The sequence below is a fragment of the Mirounga angustirostris genome, unplaced genomic scaffold, assembly GCF_029215605.1.
Source record: "Mirounga angustirostris isolate CCGP_5_RB_7025 unplaced genomic scaffold, mMirAng1.0.hap1 SCAF_10, whole genome shotgun sequence".
Classification (NCBI taxonomy): Eukaryota; Metazoa; Chordata; class Mammalia; order Carnivora; family Phocidae; genus Mirounga; species Mirounga angustirostris.
In genome coordinates, this window is record NW_026991718.1 from 25,264,075 (window position 1) to 25,283,558 (window position 19,484).

General features: G+C 39.0%; 1 long non-coding RNA gene across 1 annotated transcript in view; it reads right to left on the reverse strand.

The window, feature by feature from the left end:
* The window catches only part of LOC123850957 (uncharacterized), a 96,552-nt gene that overhangs the window by 20,079 nt on the left and 56,989 nt on the right, over nt 1-19,484 (reverse strand). The window contains exons 4-6 of the long non-coding RNA XR_006792447.3: nt 16,626-16,681; nt 13,821-14,593; nt 13,262-13,466 (exon numbers count right to left, since the gene is read on the reverse strand). This is a non-coding gene — a long non-coding RNA (uncharacterized LOC123850957). The remainder of the gene's footprint in view (nt 1-13,261; nt 13,467-13,820; nt 14,594-16,625; nt 16,682-19,484) is intronic.

The window sequence follows — 19,484 nt, forward strand, 5'->3', positions numbered from 1 at the left end:
ACACACATCTAGAAGCCTACTGAAATACTCTCCAAAAATGGAGGCCACCAGATGCCATCTTTGCCTCTCCCTCTGCCTTGCTCCAGGTCACCAGGATCTCCCAGAAAGGCATTGACGCACTCATTTGGCACCCTAATATTTGCAGCTGCCACCCAAAGAAAACTTCCTAATCATCTGGCTCTGGTGCACGGTGGAATTTGTGCTAATGGTTACCACAAGACTGTAAAATATAGATAAAGTGTTCTTAACTGGCTATATACTCCAGGGCACAGCACAGAGACAATAGACTGAAATGCCCAATCTTTCTGTGAAAGAGGACTACTTTCATAGCTGCAGCCTGAAGAGCAGAGTCCTAATTAATCACACATCTAAGAGCCAACCATAATCCTCTCCAAAGACCTTGGAGAGTGGGTGTTATCTTCACACTTCCCCTCTGTGTTGCTCCAGGTCACTTATCTCCCAAAAAGAAGTTTTCACATACCACTGATGCACTGGTTTTTGTGGCTGTTACCTAAGGAACACACCTTGATTGACTGGCTCCGGTGGCCAGTGGGGCTGACAATAATGGGTTCCATAAGACTGTAACATACAGAGAAAAAGTTCTTAACCAGCTATCCCAGTGCATAGTGCAGAGACAGGTATTATAAAATAGCCAATAAAACATTTAACAAAGTGGCAATAAGAACATACTTATCAATAATTACTTTAAATGTTAATAGACTAAATTCTCCAATCAAAAGTCATAGAATGGCTGAATAAATTAAAAAAAAAAAAAGCAAGACCCATCTATTTGCTGCCTACAGGAGACTCACTTCACATGTAAGGACACACACAGAGTGAAAGTGAAGGGATAGAAGATTATATCCAATGCAAATGGAAACCAAAGCAAAGCTGGGGTAGCTATACTTATATCAGACAAAATAGACTTTAAGACAAAATCTGTAATAAGAGACAAAGAAGGAAAGCAGTCAATCCAGCAAGAGGATATCCATTTGTAAATATTTATGTATCCAACATAGGAGCACTTAAACATATAAAGCAAATATTAACAGACTGAAAGGAAGAAAGAGACATAGATCGATAACAATAACAGTAGGGGACTTTAGTACCCCAATGTCATCAATAGATAAATCATCTCGACAGAATATCAATAAGGAAACAGTGGCTTTAAATGACATATTAGACCAGATGGACTTAACAGACATATATGGAATGTTCCACCTGAAAGCAACAGAATACACATTCTTCTCAAGTGAACATTCCTGAGGACAGATCATATGTGAGGTCACAAAATAAATCTTAATAATTTAAGATTGAAATCATATCAAGCATCTTTTCCAACCACAATGGTAATCAAACTAGAAATCAGTTATAAGAAGAAAACTTACAAATATGTGGAGATAAATTCACAAATATGTGGAGATAAAACAACATGTTACTGAACAACCAATGGATCAAAGAAGAAATTAAAAGAAAATTCAAAAATACATTGAGACAAATGAAAATAAACATATGACATACCAAAACTTCTGGGATGCAGCAAGAACAATTTTAAGAGGAAAATTCATAGTGACAAATGCCTATATCAAGAAACAAAAGAAAATCTTAGCTAAACAACCTAATTTTACACCTGAGGGAAAGAGAAAAAGAGGAACAAACCCAAATTTGGAAGAAGGAAGGAAATAACAAAGATCAAAATAGAAATAGATGAAACAGGAACTAAAAAGATGATAGAAAATATCAATGAAGCTAAGAGACGATTTTTTTTCTTTTTTTAAATTTATTTATTTTTTTTATTCTTATGTTAATCCCCATACATTACAACATTAGTTTTAGATGAAGTGTTCCATGATTCATTGTTTGTGCACAACACCCAGTGCTCCATGCAGAATGTGTCCTCCTCAATACCCACCACCAGGCTAACCCATCCTCCCACCCCCCTCCCCTCTAAAACCCTGTTTGTTTTTCAGAGTCCATTGAAGAGACGATTTTTTTGAAAAGTTAAACAAAATGTGTCAACCTTTAGCTAGACTTTCCAAGAAAAAAAGAGAGCATTCAAATAAATAAAATCAGAAATGAAAGAGGACACATTACAACTGATACCACAGAAATACAAAGGATAATAAGAGCTACAATGAAAAATTATACACTGATGAATTGAACAATCTATAGGAAATGGATAAATTCCAAGAAACATAAAATGTACAAAGACTGAATCATGAACAGAAAATCTGAATAGACTGATTACTAGTAAGAATGAATCAGTAATCCTCCCAACAAACAAAAGTCTAAGACCAGAAGGATTTACTGGTGAAGTCTACCAAATATGCAGAGAAAGAAGAATTAATACTAGTTCTTCTCAAACACTTCCAAAAATTAGAAAAGGAGGGAACATTTCCAAATTCATTTTACAAGGCCAGCATTACCCTGATACCAAAACAAGACAAGAATGCTACAAGAAAAGAAAATTAAAGACCAATATCTCTGATGAGCATAGATGCAAAATTCCTCAACAAACTATTAAGAAACTAAATTCAATATTACATTAAAACCATGATGAAGTGGGATTTTTTCTAGAGATACAAGGATGGTTCAACATTTGCAAATCAATCCATATAATACACCACATTATCGAAATGAAGGACAACAATCATATGAGCATCTCAATAGATGCAGAAAAAGCACTTGACAAAATTCAACATCCTTTCATGATTAAAACTCTAAACAAATTGGGTATGGAGGGAAAATATCTCAACATAATAAAGGCCATATATGACAAGCCCACAGATAACAACACACTCAATGGTGAAAAGCTGAAAGCTTTTCTTCTAAGATCAGGAACAAGACAAGAATGCCATTCTTTCCACTTTTACTAAACATAGTATTGGAAGTACTAGCCAGAGTGATTAGGCAAGAAAAATAAATAAAAAGCATCCATATCAGAAAGAAAGAAGTAAAACTGTCACTATTTACAGATGACATTATATATAGAAAACCCTAAAGACTCCACCAAAAAACTATTAGTAACAAATTCAGTAGAGTTGCAGTACATAAAATCAATATATAAAAATCTGTTGTATTTCTATGCACTAATAACAAACTATCAGAAAGAGAAATTAAGAAAACAATCCCGGGCGCCTGGGTGGCTCAGTTGGTTAAGCGACTGTTTTCGGCTCAGGTCATGATCCTGGAGTCCTGGGATCGAGTCCCGCATCAGGCTCCCAGCTCAGCGGCGGGCCTGCTTCTCCCTCTGACCTTCTCCCTTCTCATGCTGTTTCTCTCTCTCTCGCTTTCTAATACATAAATAAATAAAATCTTTAAAAAAAAAAATTTATAAAAAAGAAAACAATCCCATTTACAAATGCATCAAAAAGAATAAAATACCTAGAAATAAATTTAACCAAGGAAGCGAAAGACTTATACACTGAAAACTCTAAGACATGATGAAAGAAAATGAAGAAGACACAAAGAAATGGAAAGATATTCCATGTTCATGGATTGGAAAAAAATTAATATTATTAAAATGTCCATACTACACAAAGAAATCTACAGATTCAATGTAATCCCTATCAAAATTCCAATGGCTGCTATAAACATCGGGGTGCATGTATCCCTTTGTTTGTTTTTTTTTAATCCTTTGGGTAAATACCTAGTGGTGCAATTGCTGGATCACAGGGTAGTTCTATTTTTAACTTTTGAGGAACCTCCGTATTGTTTTCCAGAGTGGCTGCTCCACTTTGCATTCCCACCAACAGTATAAGAGGGTCCCCCGTTGCATCCTCGCCAGCACCTGTTGTTTCCTGTGTTGGTAATTTTAGCCATTCTGATTGGTGTGAGGTGATATCTGTGTGTGTGTGTGTGTGTGTGTATATGTGTGTGGCTAAATGCTATATATTTATAGCCATAAAAAAAGAATGAAATCTTGCCATTTGCAATGATGTGGATGGAGCTAGAGTTATGCTAAGTGAAATAAGTCAGTCAGAGAAAGACAAATACCATATGATTTCACTCATATGTGGAATTTAAGAAACAAAACAAATGAGCTTGGGGGAAGAAAAAGAGAAGAAAACCAAGAAACAGACTCTTAATTATAGACAACAAACTAATGGTTACCACAGGGGAGGTGGGGGGGATGTGTTACATAGATGATGGGGATTAAGGAGGGCACCTGTAATGAGCACTGGGTGTTGTGTGTAAGTGTTGAATCACTAAATTCTACACCTGAAACTAATATTAGTATGTTAACTACCTAACTGTAATTTAAATAAAAACTTGAAAGAAAAAAAAGAAAAACTCCAATAGCATTTTTCACAGAACTAGAACAAACAGTCCTTAAATTTATATAGAACCACAAAAGACCCCCAATAGTCAAAGAAATTTTGAGAAAGAAGAATAAAGCTAGAGGCATCATACTTCCTGATTTCAAACTATATTATGAAGCTATAGTAATCAAACAATATAGTACTGGCATAAAAACAGACATATAGACCAGTGAAACAGAATAGAGAATCCAAAAATAAACACACACACATGGAATCAATTAATTTATGACAAAGGAGCCAAGCATATACTATGGGAAAAGGACAGTCTCTTTATTTTTAATTAATTAATTTATTTTTTTAAAGGGGGTGTGGATCGAGCCCACCCTGGAGGGCTGCTGAGGGATTGGCCAAGTGCAGGCTTGGCAAGCCCCAGGTCCGTGACCATCAGCCACTCTCCTGTTTAGAAGTGTGGTTCTTTTTACTGTTTGTTTTTTTTTTTAAGATTTTATTTATTTATTTTGACAGAGAGAGACACAGCGAGAGAGGGAACACAAGCAGGGGGAGTGGGAGAGGGAGAAGCAGGCTTCCCGCCGAGCAGAGAGCCTGATGTGGGGCTCGATCCCAGGACCCTGGAATCACGACCAGAGCCAAAGGCAGACACCTAACAACTGAGCCACCCAGGTGCCCCAAGGACAGTCTCTTTAATAAATAGTGTTGGAAAAACTGGACAGCCACATGCAAAAGAATGAAACTGGACCATTTTCTTAGATCTCTTACACAAAAATTAACTCAAAATGGATTAAAGACTTGAACATAACACCTGAAGCCATAAAACCCCTAGAAGAAAACATAGGCAGCAAGCTTCTTAACATAGGTCTTGCTTATGATTTGAAACAAAAAGAGAAACAAAAAGTGAAGGCAACAAAAGCAAAAATATACAAGTAGGACTACATCAAACTAAAAAGCTTCTGCACAGCAAAGGAACTCATCAACACAATGAAAATGTAACCTACTCAGTGGGAGAAAATATTTGTAAATTATATCACTGATAAGGGACTAATATCCAAAATATAGAAAGAAATCATGAAACTCAATAGTAAGATCATCATCATCATCATCATCTTCCAATTAAAAAATGGGCAGAGGATCTAAATAGAACCTTTTCCAAAGAAGAGATATAGCTGGCCAACAGGTACACAAAAAGAGGCTCAACATCACTAATTATTAGGGAAACACAAATCAAAACCACAATGAGATATCTCCTCACATCTGTTTAAAGGGCTGTTATAAAAAAAATAACATGTTGACGAGGATGTGGAGAAAAGGCAACCCTTGCACTTTGTTGTTGAGAATGTAAATTGGTGCAGTACTGTGGAAAACCATGTAGCTGTTCCTCAAAAAATGAAAAATAGAACTACTGTAAAATCCAGCAATTCCACTTCTGAGTATTTATCTGAAGGAAACAAAACACCTCCTTGAAAAGACATATGTACCCCCATGTTCACTGCAGCATTATTTACAATGGCCAAAATATGGAAGCAACCTAAGAAAATGAATTTTATTTATATATATTTAGGAATATTATTCAGGGCGCCTGGGTGGCTCAGTTGGTTGAGCGACTGCCTTCGGCTCAGGTCATGATCCTGGAGTCCCGGGATCGAGTCCCACATCGGGCTCCCTGCTCAGCAGGGGGTCTGCTTCTCCCTCTGCCCTCTTCCCTCTCGTGCTCTCTGTCTCTCATTCTCTCTCTCTCAAATAAATAAATAAAATCTTTAAAAAAAAAAAAAAGGAATATTATTCAGCCATAAAAAGAAGGAAAACTTGCCATTTGTGAAAGCATGGATGGATGGATGAATGGATGGATGGACCTTGAGGGCATTATGCTAAGTGAAATAAGCCAGACAGAGAGAGAAAAAACTATATGATCTCACCTATATGTGGAATCTTTTTTTAAAAAATAAACTCATGGATACAGAGAACAGTTCAGGCAGGAGGTAGGGTTGGGCAAAAGATAATTAACTTCCAGTTGTGAAATATATAATTCCCAAGGATGTCAAAGTACAGCATGGTGACTATAGTTAATACTACTAAATTGTATATCTGAAAGTTATTAAGAAAATATATCTTAAAAGTTCTTTTTACAAGAAAAAACATTTTGTTGCTATGTGTTGTAATGGAAATTAACTAAATTTATTGTGATTATTCTATAATATATACAACTTTCAAATCATTATATTATACATAATATAACATAACTAACATAATGTTATATGTGAATTATACCTTTATTTTTAAAAAGAAGAAGAAAAAAATAAAATAAAAAATAAAAAGAAGAAGAAGGCAGAGTGTTGCCTTCTTTGACCTCAGTTGGGAACATGCATATTAGGCAACTCAAATTTTTCACCATTCTGTGCATGCTTGTGAGTGACCACAAAAGTGCTACAAGTATTGATTTGGGGGTTAGAAATAAATTTTAGAGGGAGGCAAATTTGAAAATACAGAATCCACAAGTAATGAGAATCAACTATATAGTTGGAAGTTAGAAGGCAAGTTAGAAGGCTATTTGATACTTCATTGGCTTGATTTATAACTTTTAAATATTTAGACATATGGAATTGGGACTTCAACTTGACTCTTGCCCAGATGTTGGGGGAAGGCCTGCTCTTCGCCCTAAGGGCCAGCCCTGGTCAGAATTGTGAAGCAGGCAGAATTTGTGGCTAATGCCTTTCATCTACACATTTTGGGGCATGTAATAACTTAACTCTTGTCCTCTTATTCATAAACCATCATTACCTCCCTATGCTTGGAGACACACACACACACAAACCTACACACTCACCTATGCATCACGACTTTCTTCAGAAACTTACTCTACCCAGAAAAGAAACAAACCTAAGCTAGTCAGAAAAGAAAACTGACATTCCATCCCATCCCTACATCAAAACCTACCTTACCTTGTCATTCCCTCAGGGCCCTATAAGATGCTAGATAAGAAAATGATTGGTAAATAAATTATTTTATGATAGTGGACTACTCAGCTCTGTTAAACTATGCTAATGTGCTACCACTCCCAGGTGATATCAAGCTTCAACAAGATTTAATTTTTGTTTCTGCAAAACCTTTGAAGAATGACTCTGTGAGGATTTTTAGACATGGTAGCAGATCTTTCTGGAAGATATTTGAGGGTTACACAGAGCTTTCAAATCATATCACCAAATTAGAATCTGTTCCATGGGACACTTTATGTATTAATGTGATCCTTTCCCCTAGTAGTCAGCCAAAAATATCATTAGGAAGAACAGGAGATAACCCCTTCTATGTCCTGAAGGGGAATGGACAGGCCATTAGTCAGGCAGAAGTGCAAACATCAAAGGATATAAGCTATGGGAGTGGACACACACCACAGCTCTGCTAGGCCAAGTTCACTGTGTTCTTGGAGAAACAAGTCCACATGAGGAAACTGGGTCAAGAGTAAGGGCAGATGAGGTCTAATAAAAGAATTGTGCATGTGGGAAGTAGGAGCTGAACGAATCTAGAAACGAGGAGCTTTAAACCCACCTCTTCTAAAAAGCACTTACTTCAAGTCCCAAGCATCTGGAAAACCAATTTTTCCTTGGAACATCAAAAAACAGTGGTTCCTACACTTTGAAATTTCACAGACTACACTTAATTTTTTAAATCGGGATACATGAATTGCCAACTTTTTACTTTGCTAATTGAATACATTTTTTAAAAACCTAACATTTGTCATTACAATAATTTCATATAAGAAAATAATATTTTGACATCAAAAAAGTAGAAAAATACAATTACAGAATAAAGGGAAATCTTTTCCATTCTATAAATAACAGCTGACACTGACACTTAGCAGCACCCCAATGGAAACGTCACTGTGGACTGGCATGGTCCCGGAAGTGAGCAGCTAGAATCTCTGTTCCACAACCAAGCTCGAGCTCTGGGCTCACTGTCCCAGGGCCATGTTCAACTTCAGGAATCTGGCTTAGCTTTATTTTTATTTATTTATTTATTTATTTATTTATTTATTTATTTATTTATTTTTAAAGATTTTATTTATTTATTGGAGAGAGAGAGAATGAGAGAGAGCACATGAGAGGGAGGAGGGTCAGAGGGAGAAGCAGACTCCCTGCCGAGCAGGGAGCCCGATGCGGGACTCAATCCAGGGACTCCAGGATCATGACCTGAGCCGAAGGCAGTTGCTTAACCAACTGAGCCACCCAGGCGCCCTGGACTAGCTTTATGATCGGGGGGAGTCCCTGTGGCTTCTTGGAACAGAAGCCTGTGGCCATTTTGGACCTCCACAATGGGCCTCCTTGTGCTTTCTCCAATAAGGCTTCCCGTAAACTTCTACCTTTGATGTTAATCAGAATTTGGGGTGAGTTCAGACCTCGAGCAGAGCTTGGCCCAGAAAGGGCTTGATACCAGATGGTTCTTACCTGGAAAGTAACTCACACTCTCCTCCTATCCTGCAAGAGAGGGCCTGGCTTGAATCCAGGGGGAAAGGGATGTTCAAAGCACCAAGGTGGCTATTGTTTCCTGGTGTGACTCAGTCTTTCAGGAAGCGAGGTTTCTAACCGTAGCCAGTAGACCCGTGGGGGGCACAAGCTAGAGGGAGCAGGTGCGCGGGCGGCCAGCTGAAGGTGTGCTTCCAACACCCCCTGGCTCTCGTTGCACCTGCTTGAGAGACGGTCAGGCCAGCAGAGGTTTTGGCACAGCCCCTGAGAGGCTGGGTGGGCTCAGATGCCGGGCAGCAGGATGGGAAGATGTGGAGGAGCCACTGTTGAACAATAGTCAAAGTGTTTCCCCTCTTCCCCGGGTGTTATTTAGTCGAGATCACACAGACCTGCTTTGGCCCTCAACTTTTGTTTTCCTCACTATAAACTAACCATGAGAAACCTTGACCTATTTCTAGCTTCTGGAGAAACATCGGGAGCTGAAAGCATGCTGGCATATATTTCTAAGTTCTAGTGTCAATTCCTCCACTGATCTGTGGTATTATATTTTGGGTATTATCACCTCACACTATCTCACCTCACCTCAGATCTATGTGCCTCAAGCTTGCTGTCTGTGAGGTCAGGGTAATAATTCGAGGAGCCCACCTGAGGTATAGCCATTGCTGTAAATGTGCATGCCATTCTATGTGCTTTCTATGGATAATTTTATTCCACATAGGCACCTAGAGAGAAGACGACTCTGTCAAGTGATGGGTGACATGATAGTCTTATTCAAAATGGTCCTTCAGAGATGGAGGCACTGGCAACAGCCATGGAGGAATGACTGACAGAGCCACCACAGCCTTAAGCAGAGCTTCTTAAATGACTTCTAACCAGACAAAACTTTCAGTCATAGCCCCAGTGGGGTTTCCTGTCTGGGAACCACCGGCCAAGAGCACTCCCCATTTGCTCAGTGCCTGGCTGGTAGCTACAGAGCAATGTCCCTGGGACTTTGAACTAACTTACCATCTAGAAGTTGAGCTAGCAAAAGTCTCATGATATCTTTACCTAAAGGAACATGATGATTGCTTGGTCAAAGCAGGAAGAATGACCTAGGAATCAAATCAAGGTATGAATAAACTTGAGGCGGAAAAAATTATCTCATTGACCCTATTAATGTATATGAACAAATGAAACCAAAGAGCAAGTTTTAGCAAATGTTAATCCCACTGGGTCCAAAGGAGGTACAGTGAAGGCACTGAACTGGATGAGCTGATGGTCTGATCACATAAAGTTATTCTACCCTCCTCGTCTACCCAACATTTTTGCTCTGAGGCAAAATTCACCAGGCAAAATGTTGGTAATGGTTTTGATTCTTTGTCTCTTGAGGACAGGATGCTCTGAATACAGGCACAAATATCTGGGGCCTCTGGACAGGCATGTCCTCCCCTGAAAACCAAAAAAATGGCGTTCTGGTTTACAAAGAGATCTCTTGCAAATTTCACTGGGTGGATTGGGCCTGGACAGTCTTGTGCTCTCTGTGAACACAGACGAAACCAAGTTCCTTGCCCTACAAGACTAAATATGATTTAAGGATATCACGCAACCAACCTCCCTCGGTGTCTTTTTCCAGCAGCAACTTCTGACATCTGCATGCATCACTCATTTGCCCCCTCCATAGGCTGCCCTGTGTTACAGGTACTGTGACACCCCCAATTTTCCAAGTGAAGCACAATCTGGTCCTGAAAATGTTTATCCAAGTATGTTGCAAGGTGCATGAGAGCAGAAACATCTAAAAAACTTCTTGTATCACCAGGGAAGGGTCTGAATGGAGGCAAAGAATTTGGAGCCGGGGCGCCTGGGTGGCTCAGTCGTTAAGCGTCTGCCTTCGGCTCAGGTCATGATCCCAGGGTCCTGGGATCGAGCCCCGCGTCGGGCTCCCTGCTCGGCGGGAAGCCTGCTTCTCCCTCTCCCACTCCCCCTGCTTGTGTTCCTGCTCTCGCTATGTCTCTCTCTCTCAAATAAATAAATAAAATCTTTTAAAAAAATAAATAAAGTAAAATAAAATAAAGTCTTAAGATTTTATTTATTTATTTGAGAGAGAGAGAGAGCAGGGGCAGGATAAGGGGCAGAGGGAGAAGAAGCAGACTCCCTGCTGAGCAAGAGGCTCAATCCCAGGACCCTGAGATCATGACCTGAGCTCAAGTCAGGTGCTTAACCAACTGAGCCACCCAGGAGCCCCCAAAATAAAATCTTTGAAAAGAAAAAAGTTTGGGGCACTTGGGTGGCTCAGTCCTTAAGCGTCTGCCTTCGGCTCAGGTCATGGTCCCAGGGTCCTGGGATCGAGCCCCACATCGGGCTCCCTGCTCGGCGGGAAGCCTGCTTCTCCCTCTCGCACTCCCCCCGCTTGTGTTCCCTCTCTCGCTGTGTCTCTCTCTGTCAAATAAATAAATAAAATCTTAAAAAAAAAAAGAATTTGGAGCCAGTCAGTAGGAAGTATGGTAAGTTGAAAAGAGTTTGAACCCGACATGAAGAGAGCTGGGTTCTAGCCTCAGTTCTGCCACTAATGAATTCCTCACTTTCTCTGCATCTCAACATCTTCATCTGTAAAGGGAAGGATCACCTAGAATTTTCAGGTATCTACTACAGTGGATCTGTATATAATATGCTGAGGTTAAAAACTAGAACATCAACTATTTAATTACTGAAGTCTCGATTTCCCCCAAATCTGGTGTTTTCAGGGAAAGATACAGTTATTTCATTTTATAAAGGAGGTTCATGCTTTCTCCCAAGCTCCTATGCTTCTACTGGGCCAGAGATACAAGTATGTGAGGATAAATGACTTTCAGGGCTAAAGATAACAAATAATTAACCCCAACTGAGCCTGCCTAAAGGGGTACAGGGAAGACCACAAGCTGCAAAAGTCCATCTGAACGATGGCTCCCCTGTTTAAGGGACTTCATCCAGGACAGTTTGACCCCAGTAAGACAGTACTCAAAGCCTCAGGGCAGGAACTGAGAAAGAAGTCCTCAGACAGACAGTCACAGCCTGTGATCTATGTCCTGGCCAGTTGTCCTGCTGGCCACTATCCAACCTTGTGATTGCGGGCCTCGAAGCTCGCAGCCAGTGAAGGAACAATGCTATCTCTGTAGCCAATAACTTCCAGTTCCCTCGCCACTAATCTCAAAGACAAACCAGGAACATTCAGGCAGCCAGACATTTCAGTTGTCAGACATGTTCAGCTGCAAAACGCTTTTTAAATTTGTATTATTTCAACATTCAAACATACAAAAGAGCAGAGAATATGATCTAATGAACACACATATACCCATCACCTAGACTTCAAAATTGTAAATGTTTGGCAATATTCGCTTCTTTTTGTTTTCTTCTGTTATTTTCAAGTAATAGATATTATAATCTCTCACCCCTATATATCTAAGTATGCATCTCTGAAAAGTAAGGACCTATTTATATAATTACAATAGCATTTTTCACACATAAAAAAATTCGTAATACTCTCCTAATATCAACGAATACCTAATCTACACTCAAATTTTCCAGTTACCTGTAACCTCCCCCCAAAAAATATCTTTTATAACTGGTTTATTTGAACCAATGTCCAGGCAAGTACCACGCACTACATTTGGTGGCTATGTCCCTGAGGTCTCTTTTACGTGAGAATAAGCACCCTTTCCTTTCTTCTTCTGTTACTGAAGAAACCAAAGTGACTGTCTTTAGAACAGCCACATCCTGGCTTTGTCTATTGGTTTCCTAGTGGTTTAAATTTTTTTTTTTTCTGTACCCTCTGCATGTCTTATAAAATGAAGTTAGATCAAAAGGCTTAATGAGATTTTGTTTAAACATTTTTGACATAGGTGATCACAGGTGATACTCTGTGTGTCGCCATGCATCCCAGCTGGAAAGAGCATGTGGCATCTGGTTATCCCACCGTCAGGTACTGATTTAATCATCGGGGTGAGGTGGGAATTACCAGATCCCTCCACCATAAATTCTTGTTTTTGCCCTTGGGACTAGCTCTGGCTCTGGACAGTAATATTTTGTAACGGTCTAGCTCTTCAACTCTTTTTAGTTTTTAGTAGACATTCTTCAGTGAGAAAGAGTTTGCCCTTAAGAACTGAAACAATGCAGTTGTCCTGATATAAATCCTTACTCTGTGCTTGATCCTTTCCCTTTAATTACTATATCCAAGGTAAGGAGTAGCTGTAGTAGTCACCCCCAATGATTAGTAAGCAAGGTTTTGTTTGTTTGGGATTTTTTTCAGTATGATTAGAGATTTACTGACTTTTCATATGTTTAATATGTTTTAATCATCTATAGTCATTGGGGTTTTGGGGGTTTTTTGTTTTGGTTCTTTTTTTGGATCCTCAAATTGTCCCAACTTCGGCCAGTAGGAGCCCTCCAGGCTGCCTCCTGACTCCTTTTGACATGATTCTGTTATACTTGAGTGCTTACCTGCTTTCTGCAAAACAAGTTATTCCAGGCTCATCTTATACATTCTCTGCCCCAGACCCAAAACCAGCCACCTACCCCAAGGAGTCCTGCTTCTTTTTGTGGAAAATGGTATTAATAGGGCGCCTGGGTGGCTCAGATGGTTAAGCATCTGCCTTCGGCTCAGGTCATGATCTCAGGGTCGTGGGATTGAGTCCCGCAGTGGGCTTCCTGCTCCTTGGGAGCCTGCTTCTCCCTCTGCCTCTCTCTCTCTCTCTGTCTCTCATGAATAAATAAATAAAATCTTTAAAAAAAAAAAAAAAGAAAATGGTATTAATAAACCAGAATCTGGCCACTGGGAGTACTCTGCTACTGTGGTGTCATTAAATAGTATCTTTAGTACGTATCTTGGCATATTTAACCTTAACTTGGCTTCTACTATTAGATTTGACGAGTTTATATCATATTCTTTCATTCCCACGTGTGGCAATCACTTAGCTTGTTTTATTTCCCTTTTCCTTTCCTCCTTCTCTCATATTTTTATAGTTTTGATGTTTTATCCTTTACCATACACAGAGCATTTAGATACTATTCTTCCACTCTTACTTCCTCCTTTGATTTAATCTTGGGTCTACAGTTGAATGTATCCAGTGCTTACCATCAATTCTTTGGCCTTTGTTTCTCCAATCATCACTTGGTTGGCTGAAGCTTATCTTCTAGTAGATTACACAGGATAAGCCAACAAGTACTTGCATATTCAAAACAGATTTTATGTATCCTTGATACTTGAAGAATAGATTGGTTGGTTATGCCATCATTGGCTCATACTTATTTCCTTTTGTATCCTACAGAATTTCCTCAGCAACTTTCTGCATTGAATGTGGTTGTTGAGAAGTCTGATGAAGCCCTAATATTCTTCCTTCTGTAAGTGATTTTGGTTTTTCACCTGGAGGCCCAGATTTTGTCCTTTATCTTCAAGATCTAATCGTTTTATTAGGACATGTCTAGAGTTCACTGTCACTGTCACAGATATTCCCCCAAAGTCATGGTGTGTACTTTTCAACATGTAAATGCAGGTTTTATTTCAGCAGATTTTTTTCTTGAAATATAATTTTTATGTACTAGTTTTACTTCATTGTTTTGTTTTTGTTTTTTCACAGTCTTCAATTATATAAAGGTGAATCGTCTTTGGCTGTCTTGTAAATATATCATGTACTCCCTCTCTGTCAAGCGCACTCCGCCCTCCCAGAGCCGCCAGCCTGGGGCTTCTCTCCGCATAGGTTGCTTCTCCAGGATGGCTGCACAGCTGTATCATTTGAGGATTGTCCATTAGTGCTGTTCTAAATCGGATCCTCTGGCTCATACATCCTGTATCTTCTTCTTTCTTGGTTTATTCACTTACTTTGGTGGAGCACATTCTCTGGTAAATTCCTGATAAAATATATGTGGTAAGTCAATTTTCTGGGATCTCAAAAAATTTCTTAAAACTCTCTTTAAAGGGGCATCTGGGTGGCTCACTTGGTTAAGCGTCTGCCTTCAGCTCGGTCATAATTCCAGGGTCCTGGGATCGAGCCCCATGTCAGGCTGCCTGCTCAGCAGGGAGTCCACTTCTCCCTCTGCCCCTGCCCCTTCCACAGCTCATGCTCTCTCTCAAATAAATAAATAAAGTCTTTAAAAAAAAATCTCTTTAAAAATGTCTGGTGATCCTTGGGTTTCCATCTTTATGTAAGAGAGGCACACTAAAAAAATGTAAGAGTTCTATGTGCATGAGCAGGATATGCCTGCCGGAAGTCCACTTTTCCCTGGAGACTCACTCATATGTCAGTATTGGTAGATATTTCCTCTGAAGATATTAGTATTTCCAGAGAAGTATCATCAAAACTCTTTGCTTCGGGAATGCTTTCTGAGAACCAGTTGAAGAAAGGGGATTGTTGGTCTCACTGTTTAAAAACACTGGGTGTTATACGCAAACAATGAATCATGGAACACTACATCAAAAACTAATGATGTAATGTATGGTGATTAACATAACATAATAAAATAAAATTTAAAAAAAAACTAGAGATAAAGATTAAAATTATATATATTAAAAAAAAAAAACATTCCTTATCCTTTCAGCTCAGAATCTTCACTTTGCCTTATGTCCAGAGACTCTCTGATTCTATTTTTCCAGAGATCATACCTCTTGCCTCTTGTGGAGTGGGAGATTAGCTTCTGAGAGTGAAAGAAACGGTCAGGGAGCTAATGGTCTAAATGTTACTTTTGTAAGCTAATAAAAAATTACCTTGGGAATTTGGGGCTACGTATTCAAGTGGTCCAAGAACAAAGTGGGGGCCCAGGTCCTCCAATCCCTAACACTTTTGGTGACCAAAGAAGCACTCAAAGCATTGCACTGCTTACATTGGATTTCTGTCCCAGCAACTGCTGACTCTGAAAAGCTCCTTATTTTAAAATTCTTATTCCAGTTTTCAGGACAATGAAGGTGCACCAAACCAGGGAAGTTTAGAAATCCTTTCCTAAATTTTAATTCTCAAATTAGAATTTCCAGAGCTAAAATGGACAGTTAGAGTCTAAAATATATGTAGATAGGATAAGTTTTCAGGTGTGAACTAAAAAGTACCAACTTACCAATGAGTTTGCCAATGCTAGTCTAGGTAAAGCTGGGAAGAGGTGTGTATCAAGTGTCATGAAGCTAACATTTCCTTCCCAACTAAGATTTGAATTTGTGAGGTTTAAAATATAGAAAGAAATAAAATATATGACAACAAAATGCAAAAACAGGAAGGGTTTATATATAACTTGAGTGTTCTAAGGCTCTATTTTTTGTCAAGAGAATGGTAAACTTATTTATACTAAAGTGGTATTAAGTCAAGGAGGTGTGTTGTAATCTCTATGATAACCCACTAAAAGAACTTAAAAGAATATATAAGTAACAAACTAATACAGAGGATAGGAGTAAAACAATAGAAACATTATTTGATTAATCCAAAAGAAGACAAGAAAGGAAAGAACGAAAAACATAAAACAGGTAGGTCAAATAGAAAACAAATAGTAAGATGGTAGATGACCCAGATTTATCCACAATTCCACTACTTATAAATTGGCTAACTCTCTAGTTTAAAAAAAAATCAAATTGGATTTTTTTAAAGCTAGATGCTACTTATAAGAGACACATCTTCAGGACAGGGCCACAGAAAGATTGAAAGTAAAATGTTGGAAAAGGATATACTATGCACTCACCCCAAAAAAGTTAGTATAACCATAGTAATATCAGACAAATACTGGAGGACAAAAAATATTACTAGAGAAAAAAGAAATAACTTCATAATGATAAATCAATTTACCAAGAAGATATGACAATCTTGAATATATATGTATCCAAGAACCTAGCATGAAGCAAAAATTTAAAGACTAAAAACAGAAGCAGGCAGATCCAAAATCATAGAGAGAGATTTTAACATACCTCTCCTGATAGCTGACAGAACAAGTATCCAAGAAATCAGTAAGGCTATAGAAGACCTAAGGAACACAATTAACAAATTTAAGTTCATTAATATACATATAGAGAATATTGCACTGAACAATGGCACAAAATACAGTCTTTTCAAGTACACATGGAACATTTGGCAAAACTGAACATTTCCTGAATCATGAAGCAAGTGTATTAGTTTCCTCGGGCTGCCATAACAGAGCACCACAAACTGGGTGGCTTAAACAACAGAAATGTATTATCTCACAGTTGTGGAGGCTAGGAATCTGAGATTAAGGTGTCAGCAGAAGTGATTCTTTCTGTGGTCTGTGAGGAAGAATTTGTTCCATGCCTCTCTCCTCGTTTCTGGAGGTTTGCTGGCAATCTTTGGTGTTCTTTGACTTGTAAACGCATTACCCCAATCTCTACCTTCATCTCTACATGGTGCTCTCCTGGTATGTTTTGGTCTCTGTGTCTAAATTTTCCCCTTTTTATAAGGACACAGTCATATTGGATTAGAGCCACCCAAAGACCTCATCTTAATTTGGTAATCTGCAAAGACTCTATTTCCAAGTAAGGTCACACTCACAGGTACGGAGGACAAGGACTTCAACATCTTTCGGAAAGCACAGTTGAACCTATAACAGCAAGCCTCAACAAATTTGAAAGGACAGAAATGACTCAGCACCCTAACCATAGTGAAATTAAACTACAAATCAACATGAAAATAATAACTAGATAATCTCTAACTGCTTGGAAATCAAGCAGTAATGCTGTTTTTGTTTTTGTTTTTTTCCCCAAAGAAGACATCCAAGTGGCCAACAGACACATGAAAAAGTGCTCAACATAAGTTGGCATCAAGCAGTAATGCTTCTAATAACCCATGGGTCAAAGCAGAAATTGCAAATAAAATTAGAAACTATTTTGAGGAGGGGCACCTGGGTGGCTCAGTCGGTTAAGCGTCTGCCTTCCACCCAGGGTCCTGGGATCGAGCCCCTCGTCGGGCTCCCTGCTCAGCAGCAGGGAGCCTGCTTCTCCCTCTCCCTCTGCGACTCCCCCTGCTTGTGAGCTCATTCTCTCTCTCAAATAAATAACTAAATTTTTAACAATTTTTTAAAAACGAAAGTATTTTGAGGAAAGACTGAATAAATAAAAACATGACATCAGAACTTGCAAACACAGCTAAAGCAGTACTTAAAGAAGACTCCATAATATTAAATGTGTATATTAAATAAGAAGAAAAACTGAAAGTCAATTATTAAAGTATCAGATTCAATAGATTAGAAAAACAGAGCAAATTAAACCCAAAAGAATAAAAAGAAATTTCTTTTTTTTTATTTCAGCACTTTTACTCCAAAGAGGGAAAAATTGTTGCATACCTTTGTTTAAAGTTTTGTAGGATATATTTTGGGTTTTGTTTTGTTTTGTTTTGTTTAATTTATTATGTTATGTTAGTCACCATACACTACATCATTAGTTTTTGATGTAGTGATCCACTATTCATTGTTTTCATATAACAGCCAGTGCTCCATGCAGTACATGCCCTCCTTAATACCCGTCACTGGGCTAACCCATGCCCCCATCCGCCTCCCCTCTAAAACCCTCAGTTTGTTTCTCAGACTCCACAGTCTCTCATGGTTCGTCTCCTCTTCCAATCTCCCCCCTTTCATTTTTCCCTTCCTTCTCCTAATGTCCTCCATGCTATTCTTTATGTTCCACAAATAAGTGAACCCATATGATAATTGACTTTCTCTGCTTGACTTATTTCACTTAGCATAATCTCCTCCAGTCCCATCCATGTTGATTTAAAGTTGGGTATTCATCCTTTCTGATGGCTGAGTAATATTCCATTGTATATATGGACCACATCTTTTTTATCCACTCATCTGTTGAGGGGCATCTCGGCTCTTTCCAGTTTGGCTATTGCGGACATTGCCGCTATGAACATTGGGGTGCATATGGGCCTTCTTTTCACTCCATCTGTGTCTTTGGGGTAAATACCCAGGAGTGCAACTGCTGGGTCATAGGGTAGCTCTATTTTTAATTTTTTGAGACACCTCCACCCTGTTTTCCAAAGTGGCTGTACCAACTTGCATTCCCACCAACAGTGTAAGAGGGTTCCCCTTTCTCCACAACCTCTCCAACATTTGTTGTTTCTTGCCTTGTCAATTTTTGCCATTCTAACTGGTGTAAGGTGGTATCTCAGTGTGATTTTGATTTGAATTTCCCTGATGGCTAATGATGATGAACACTTTTTCATGTGTCTGTTACTAACTCTACACCTTAAAGAACTAGAGAAAAAGCAACAAACGATGCCTAAGCCATGCATTAGAAGAGAAATAATTAAGATTAGAGCAGAGATCAATGAATTAGAAACCAGAAACACAGCAGATCAGATCAACAAAACTAGAAGCTGGTTCTTTGAAAGAAGCAGAGCTGCAGAAAGACGGGAAGAAGTTGAGGACTGTGGGAGAGTAGCTGTAAGATTTTGCAGATAGAAGGCACTCAGAAATTAGGGGGTGGAAGGCCATCCCAGTGTTTCCAATGCTGGGCTCCATGTCAGAGATCCTGTTGTGAGGTTTAGTACAGTGTCCCTTAATCACTGATGTTACCCTAGAAGGTACTGTGCTAGGCAGTGCAGGGAAACAAGATGAGAAACACGGGATTCCTCACCCTCAAGGAACTTCTGATCCTGCAGCTAAGACAGAAACAGAAGTCAGCACAAAACAGGGTAACATTTAGTGGAACAGGTAAGAGACACCAAATGCTGGGAAGTCTGATGTGGGAGTGCAGTTATCTCCACAGGAGGGACAAAAAAATGTTCATGAAGGAGGCAGAATTCAAATTTGGTTT